The 8,959-nt window shown below is 35.8% G+C and overlaps 1 pseudogene; it reads left to right on the forward strand.

Annotated features, from left to right (window-relative positions):
- Positions 1-6,062: 6,062 nt before the first annotated feature.
- LOC122729933 lies at positions 6,063-6,407 on the forward strand (annotated as a pseudogene).
- Positions 6,408-8,959: the final 2,552 nt, after the last annotated feature.

Below are 8,959 nucleotides of genomic sequence, written 5' to 3' on the forward strand. Positions count from 1 at the left end.
AGTCAATCACTTTCCCTTAATTCAATCAGTTTAGATTAATCTCCAGGTGGGCCTTTGAGTATCTGCTAAATCCCATTATTTTATCACAGTGAGATAAGCAGAACCAGGAGAACATTGTATACAGTATCATCAACATTATGTGTTGATCACCTGTGATAGACTTGATTCTTCTCAGCAATACAATGGTCCAAAATAGTTCCAAAGGACTCATGATGGAAAATGCTCTCCAAATCCAGAAAGAAAAAAAAAGAACTGTGGAATATGGATGCAGATTGAACCATACTATTTCTTTTGGTTTTGGTGCTATTATTTTTCTTTTTTGAGGTTTTTGCTTTTTGCTCTGATTCTTCTTTTATAACATTACTAATGCAGAAATATGTTTAATGTTATTGTACATATATAACCTATACCAGATTACTTGCTGTCTTGGGGAGGGGAAAGGGAGGGGAGGGATGGAGAAAAATTTGAAACTAGAAATCTTATAAAAACAAATGTTGAAAACTATCTCTACATGTAACTGGAAAACAATAAAATACTTTTAGAATTTAAAAAAATAAACTGCTTGTTCATATCATTTTACCAATGGGGGAAATGGCATGAATGGAAGAACTGCTGCACTGGAGGCAGTGGGGTTTAGGTGGGTGGGGTTTTAGTGGGAAGGGGGTAGGGCTGGTAGTGCTACAACCTCATTCTCATTAGAACTGGCTTAAAGTGTGAATCACATACACATTTAGAAGGGTATCAAAGTCTTCTTAATTTACAGAGAAAAAGGAGGGAAAAGGGAGAGGATATGGGAGGCACTTTTAGGAGGGTGTGCAGATCAAGAAATAGGAGAGTAAAGGGAGAGGATAAGGGAAGAATTCTTAAAAGAGGGAGAAGATAAGAGACAGGTTCTTGGAAGGGTGGGTATATTAGGGAATAGGAGGGTAAGGGGAGAGGATAAGGGAGGGATTCTTAGAAGAGAGGCAGATTGAGGAGGCAGTGGTTAGAAGTCTACTTGAGGAAGGATAGAGAAAAAAGAGGAGGAAAGGATAAACAATGACAAAATATAGGATAGAGGGAAATAAACTAATAATTTTAACTTTAAATGTGAAGAGCAAAAAGAGAAAGGAAATTATAGACAAATTTCATTAATTGAAAAAATCCTAAATAAAACATCAGCCAGGAACTACTACAATATATCTAAAAGATTATACATGTTATGAGAAACAAGGGTCCTCACTGACAAACTTGACCTAACTCAGGACTTAAGTAGGAAGGCAATTTATTGATCAATCTTGCAATAAAGGGTGTCTCTATGAGAAGAGGCACACCTTAGCTACAGACAACCAGCCTTTTATATCCTCTGTCCAAGTCCAAAAATCCTCCCCACAATCTCCCATTGGCTGGTTCTTACAGAAGGTAGAGTGTTTCCAAAGACACCCACTCAAATTCCCCTTAACATGATCCCTACCCTCCCACCCCCGTTACATACATCTTCATGCATCCCATGTTCAAAAATGGCGTCTATCTCTGCCCTTGTGGCATTGTTAGGTAATATTCATAAACTAATTAAGCATGATCAGAAAGGAGTCAAGGTGACTATAGTTAACTTAGCCTAACCTTACTGACAAAAACTGGGTCCAGCCAATTTTTGTTTTCTCCCTTTAGGACAGAGTTTGCTTCACTGTTTCTAAAATAAGTGATACAGTATTTTTATTTCTCACAATGGTGACCAAGTGGGATGTATACCAGGAATTCAGGGATGGTTTAGCATAAGGTAAACTATTAACACAATTGATTATATCAATAGCCAAAGTAACAAAAATCATATATCAATAGATTCAGAAAAAGTTTTTAACATTAAAAACTTATTAAAACACTCAAAAGCATAAGTAGAAATGGATTTTCCTCACAATGATAAAAAGCTATATATATAAAACCTATAATGCTAGTAATATCAATAAGAGAAGAAAAAAGAAATTGAAGGAATCAGAATGGGCTGTAAGGTAATAAAATGATCCTTTATTACAGATTATATGATGATGTACATGGAAAATCCTAGAAATTCAACTAAAAAGTTAATTGAAATAATTAATAATTTTAGTAGAGTAGTAGGATATATAAAATAAACCCATATAAATCATTAGCATTTCTATATATCTCCAACAAAACTCTTCAAGAAGAAATACTAAGAAGAGATACTAGGAGATATTGTAGACTGTTCAAAATACCCGGGAGTATACCTGACAATATAAAAGCAGGAATAATATGAATATTATCATAAAAAACTTTTTAAAAAATAAAGATAAAAGCAGATTTAAATAATTGGAGAAATATTCATTATTCATGGGTGGGAAGAACCTATATAATAAAAATGACAATTCTACCTAAACATGTTCAATGTCATCCAAATTAAATCACCAAAATTTATTTTGTTGAGCTAAAAAAATAAAAACAAAGTTCATTTGGAAGAAGAAAAAAGTCAACAATATCAAAAGAATTAATGAAAAAATGTTCAGGAAGGAGGTTAGCAGTACCAGATCTTAAGCTATATTATAAGGTAATAATTATCAAAACTATCTGGTACTGGCTAAGAAATAGAAAAGTGGATCAGTGGAACAGAGTAGACATACAATACACAGTAGTAAATTATTATAGTAACGTTATATTTTACAGATGTAAAAATTTAAGTTTTGGGGATAAAATACACTAATTGGTAAAAATTATTAGGAAAACTGGAAAGCAGTCAGGCAGAAACTGGGTAGAGACCAATACCTTACACCATTTACCAAGATAAAAAGAGACATATAATAAAAAAAATTAGAACAATAAACACATTATCAGACTTATGGATAGGAGAATAACTTGTAAATAAACAAGAGATAGGGAGCTTTGGGAGATGTAAAATATATAATTTTGACTACATTATGCTAAAAAATTTGTACGAATAAAACCAATAGAGCCAAGACTAGAAGGAAAGCAGAAAATTGGGGGGAGGGGATATTTTATAGACAGTTTCTTGGATAAAGGTCTCATATTTTAAATATATAGAGAATTTTTTTAAATTTATAAGAATATGGGACATTCCCCAGTTGATAAATGGTCAAAAGATATGAACAAGCAATTTTTCAATGAAGAAATCAAAACTATATGTAGTCATATGAAAAAATGCTCTCAATCAGTATTGATCAGAGAAATGTACATTAGAACAACTTTGAGATATCTCACACCTATGAGATTGGCTAAAATGATTGAAAGGGACAATGATAAATATTGGAGGGGATGTGGAAAAAGTGGGATATTAATACATTGTTAGTAGAACTGTGAAGTGATTCACAGGTGTGAGAACAATCAGGAATTATGCCCAAAGAGTTATAAAACTGTCTATACCTTTTAACCCAGAAATACCACTATAAGGTCTGTTTCCCCAGTTGATCAAGAAAAAGGAAAAGAACTATATCTTCTAAAATATTTATAACATGGGGGAATGGCTAAACAAGTTGTGGTATATGAGTCAGATGAAATACTACTATGCTGTAAGAAATGATTAGCTGGTTGATTTTAGAAAAACATGGAAAGATTTGCATGAAATAATGAAAAGTGAAATGAGCAGAACAAGGAGAACACAGAGAAATATTTTTCAAAAAATAATTGTGAACAACCAAGTTATTTTGAATATTATAAATACTAGAATCAAATACAAAGTACCTATGAAGGAAGATGCTATCCATCTCCAGAGAAAGAATTGATAAATAGAAGTATGCATAGTATGGTTTTACATATATTTATAAATCTGTGTCAAATGGTAGCCTTCTTTCTCTAGTGTGGAGTGGGAAGGGATAGAGGGAAAGAAACAGTTCAGAATGTAAAATGCCACCAAAAAATAAGTAAACCATATTAAATTTTTTAAAATAAATTTGGCTCAGTTCCTTGCATATTAGAGAAATGAGGCCTTTATGGGAGAAACTTTCTATAAATCCCCCCCACTCAGTTTTCTGTTTTCCTTCTTATTTTGCATACATTGGTTTTGTTTGTATAAAAGCTTTTTATTTCATTGAATCCATTTTACTTTCCATGATCCTCTTTATCTCTTCTTTGGTTACAAACACTTCTCTCATCCATAGATCTGACAAGTAATTTTTTCTATGCTCCCCTAATTTACTTTTGATATCACACTTTATTTCTAAACCATTTATGTAATTTGACCTTATCTTGATACATGTATACCTAGTTTTTCTGCCAAACTGCTTTTGATTTTCCCCAACAATATTTGTCAAATGGTGAGTTCTTGCCCTAGTAGCTTAGATCTTTGAGTTTATCAAACACTGGATTACTATGGTCATTTACTACTGTGTACTATGTACCCAATCTATTCCACTGATCTGTCATTCCTTAGCCATTACCACATTCCCATTCTCAATATAAGGCTTTTGTGAATATAGTTCTTCGGTTGTGTTATATTTGTGGTTACTATAAAATAAATGCTTACTTGAGTAAAACACTAATTTGTTTTTCCATATGCTGCTATTTCTCCCTGGGTTTTGAGTTTCAAGTGTTTCCTCATGCTGAAAGCTTGACAAATTTTATAGTACTCACTGCTAAGTTGTTATATATTTTTAAAAATCTCAAATTTAAAAAGTTTCTTTTACAATAATTTTCTCTACTGTGATTGTAATATCATGCTATAACATTTAAAGTGTTTTATGAAATTTCACAGAATTTCAAATATAATACAGGCTGGACCGGATTCAAGCTGGAACCTTGGTACTTTAGACTCGATATTAGAATAAAATGATACTGTAGTGCATTTAAGTTACCCAAAGAAAGCTTACTTAGCCATAGCATACAAAAGATACTCAACAAAGGTATAGAATTTGGCTTGGTTAGATATAGCCTCCCTTTACCAGCATACTATACTCAGCCTTGGAACATTTGCAAAGTCTGAAGTGCTACAACTTCATGTAAGAATGCTTTTTTATACCTTTGGAGACCAACAAAACTCCAGGGGGAAACTGGATATAGGATAATAAAGACTAGAAATCACAAACTGTCTATACTCTTCAGACTTAGTCTTGATTATAAAAATCTGGTCTATATAAGTAATGCCAAATCTTTGCAGTTGACAATGACATTTTGATGCAATGAAGTGATCTGCTTTATAATGCTAGAGGCGTATAAAGGGAAACATGACTATAATAAAGATGACACTTTCTACAAAATCAATGATCTTCATCACAGATCATAGTTATCTATAATAATGTAGCTAAGAGGTCAGTACTCTCTTGCACGTAACCTATGCCATTGCTAGGTTAGATACTTAGAATTGCCATAGTAAAACCACCCATTCAGGATTTCCCTGCCTAATTGTAATGCAGAGGAGTCTAGATGAAAAGCTTCATACTATACAATGATAGCAGATTTTATTGCTATTCACAAGGGAAGAAGGAAAACTGCTGCTAGAAGGGACAGTCTCAGTGTCTGGTTTCCATAAAGATAGTAGGCAGCAAAAAGGGGAAGGAAGTATATCAAAACTCTAGTAAAGGGGCAGCTAGGTGGCACAGTGGATAGAGCACCGGCCCTGGAGTCAGGAGGACCTGAGTTCAAATCTGGCCTCAGACACTTAACACTTACTAGCTGTGTGACCCTGGGCAAGTCACTTAACCCCAATTGCCTCACTTAAAAAAAAAAAACAAAACTCTAGTTAAAAGTCCAGATATCCTCAGGGCTTGAACTTACATTTCATATGTATCATTTGAGTCAAAGAGCCAGTATGATACCAATGGTAGATTCCCCTATAAGGACCAAGAAAACAAAGGCATTTTCTAAATTACCTAATGAGGAGGGAGGAATGAAGAACAAGGATGTAGAAAACTTAACATTAATGTTAAGGTTTAAAAAGGGGATGGAGGAAGGAAGAGAATTTGAAACTCAAAAATTTTTTAAATAAATGTTAAAATTATTTTTACACATAATTGGGGAAAATATTAAATATTATATATATATATACATTTTAAAGTAACTACTTTGTCACTACATTTACTTTTACTTAATTTACATTAAGACACTATTACTCAGATACCATGGAAGACTACCACCACGATGAGATTGGTTTCAATGCTGATGAAGGACACAATATTGTGAAAGAGTGTATAGATGCTATATTGGGTGATGTGGATTATAATCAGAATAATGTCAACCAATGGACTGCAGCTATAGTGGAGCAATCCTTAACACATTTGGTAAAGTTGGGGAAGACATATAAATATATAGTTACTTGACTAGTGATGCAGAGGAGTGAATCTGGTTTACATACAGCCAGCTCATGTTTTTGGGATACCACATCTGATGGAACCTATACCGTAAGATGGGAGAATCAAATTAAGAACTGCATCATCAATGTTTTTGCCATTGCTATTATCCTGTAGCTAAATAGAAATATTATACCAGCACCTTTAACATAACAAATTATAATAATATTCTTGAATAAAACTACTCATAGTATTATTTAATTATATTATTATGATTATTCAGGGCAATGAGGGGTAAGCGACTTTGCCCAGGGTCACAAAGCTAGTAAGTGTCAAGTGCCTGAGGTCAGATTTGAACTCAGGTCATCCTGAATTCAGGGCTGGCGCTTTATCCACTGCACCACCAGCTGCCCCCAATTATCTTATTATTATGTAAGTGTGCAATTGGCTTTTGTAGGGAGCAATTTTTAATTGGGGAGTGTTAGCTAGGTGGCTCACCACAAGGAAGGAAACTACCTCAAAACAGAGCAGGATTTATTTAACAAGAACGAACTTTAAAAAACACAAACAGGATCAGTAGTATTAAGGAAAAGGAAATAAAATGGAGAAAGGGAAAATGATACAACCTGAACAATACCACCACCCAGGAATCAGCTGAGAACACACAGCAGCATCCTGTTGCCTTCCAGCTTCAAGCTAGAATGGCAAAAAACCTCCCTTCTTCCCAGCAGACCCCAGGCTGACCACACACAGCCCCCAGCGAATTAGCTGGCCTCTCTGACAGTCACATGACTGTCCTCACTGGGTTTCCAGTCATTATAATTTTGCCAGGCCCATGTAGGTGTCAGTGAGTGGTGATGACGGGAGGTGCCAGTGCCATGGCGAAGGCTACAACCAGTGGGTGGAGCACCATGTGGTTTGTGGTTATGTTTGGCAAAAGCTATAATCACCTCGTTGTCAGCACACATACCAGCTTTTTTCAAATCAGCAACATATTCTTCAAAGGGAATATCTGTTTCTATAAAAGACCCAAAGTCTTCTTAATGACTGAGCATATAATTAGCAGTTTCTTGTCTGTGTTTGAGATGGTTTCTCAAATGACCTTCTAACTGGTCTCCTAGGGCTCTAAAAAGACAATTTCCATCTCCTGATACCTTATGAAGTTTGAGTCCCAGGGTTTGCAATTGAGTGATAATGCTTGCAAATTGGAACTATCTATTATCCCTGGGGTCCATTCAGTTTCTTTGCTCTTTAGCAGCTGGTTGAGTTTTATCTGAAATTACTTTACTCACAAATGGTGTGAGCTTCATGTGGGAACAATGAATCCAAGATTCTTTTTCTCCAATTTTAATAGCAGTAGCAGTTGTCAATAATACCTGAAAAGGTCCCTCCCAAGCGGGCTGGGTCCCACTGGTCTGCTGAAAATTCTCCAGGACTTAAATCATACAAGGAAAAATCCAAAGGACCAGCTTATACAGCAACTCCTGCTTCATGGAGTTCACGTAGCCTAGTTTGTAGTTCCTGTATATAGGAAGCAACAGAAGTATCACCTCCCACCAGTGATGTATAGACTGGGGGAAAAGTTTTAGCTTGGATAGGAGGGTGACCAAAAAGCATCTCATAAGGGGGTATGTGGAGTTCTCCTCTTGGTCTACTGTACAGATAGAATAATGCCAAGGGTAGAACATCAGGTCATTTTAAATGGGGTTCAGTACATAATTTGCCAATCACATTCTTGAGCTCTTTACTCATATGTTCAAGTTGGCCTGAGTTTTGAGGGTGGTAAGGAGTATGAAATCTAGGAGTTACTCCCAAGAAAGAATAAATCTGGGAGAGAATTGAATCTGTAAAATGTGTACCTCTATCAGAGTCAATGTATGCTGGTGGCCCAAAGTGGGGAACAATCTTTTTAAGGAGAGCTTTGGCCACAAAGCCAGCAATTGCTCATGGGGCAGGAAAAACCTCCACCCATCGAGTGAGTTGGTCAACAATAACAAGGCAAAATTTATATTGTCCTGTTTTGGGCATAGAAATAAAGTCAATTTGTAGATATTCAAAAGGTATATATGCCAAAGGGCACCCTCCATATGCTTTAGCATGGAAGGCATGTTGATTGTAAGATTGACATGTGGAGCAGCCCGAGCAGATTTGAGATGCTGTGCTAGTCAAACCTGGTGCTATCCAGGTCCTCTATTTTTTTGGGAGGGTATATCCAGGTCCTCTTAATAGAGTTCACAATGCCTTGTGTACCAAAATGGCCCTTTTTTGTGAACAAAGAGGCATACCTGGTGGTAGAATTTCCGGGGAAGAAGTGGCTTACCTTCCAGAGACACCCAGACTCCATTGATCTGTTTTGCCCTAAATTTCTTTCTCCACTTTTCCACTTATGACTCGTCATAAGTTAGTTTGAGAGGAACATCCTTAGAAGGTGAGAGGTTAAATACATCTTCAGGAGCTTCTAAAGCAGCGAGTTGGCTGCAGAATCAGCTCATGCATTCCCCTTTGAAACAGGATCATTATTCCCTGTGTGGGCAGGGCAATGAACAATGGCTAAAGCAGAGGGCAGTTTCAGGGCATCTAGGAGGTCCTTGATAATGGCCTTGCCCGAGGATGTTAAAAAAAAAATCTCTTTGTAGCCAAAGCATGCCCACTGAGTGGCATATTCCAAAACAATATTTTTTGAGTCAGTAAAAATGGTGGCACTCTTTCCTTTGGCTATATTACAGGCT

Source organism: Dromiciops gliroides, chromosome 5 (genome assembly GCF_019393635.1).
Source record: "Dromiciops gliroides isolate mDroGli1 chromosome 5, mDroGli1.pri, whole genome shotgun sequence".
Taxonomy (NCBI): domain Eukaryota; kingdom Metazoa; phylum Chordata; class Mammalia; order Microbiotheria; family Microbiotheriidae; genus Dromiciops; species Dromiciops gliroides.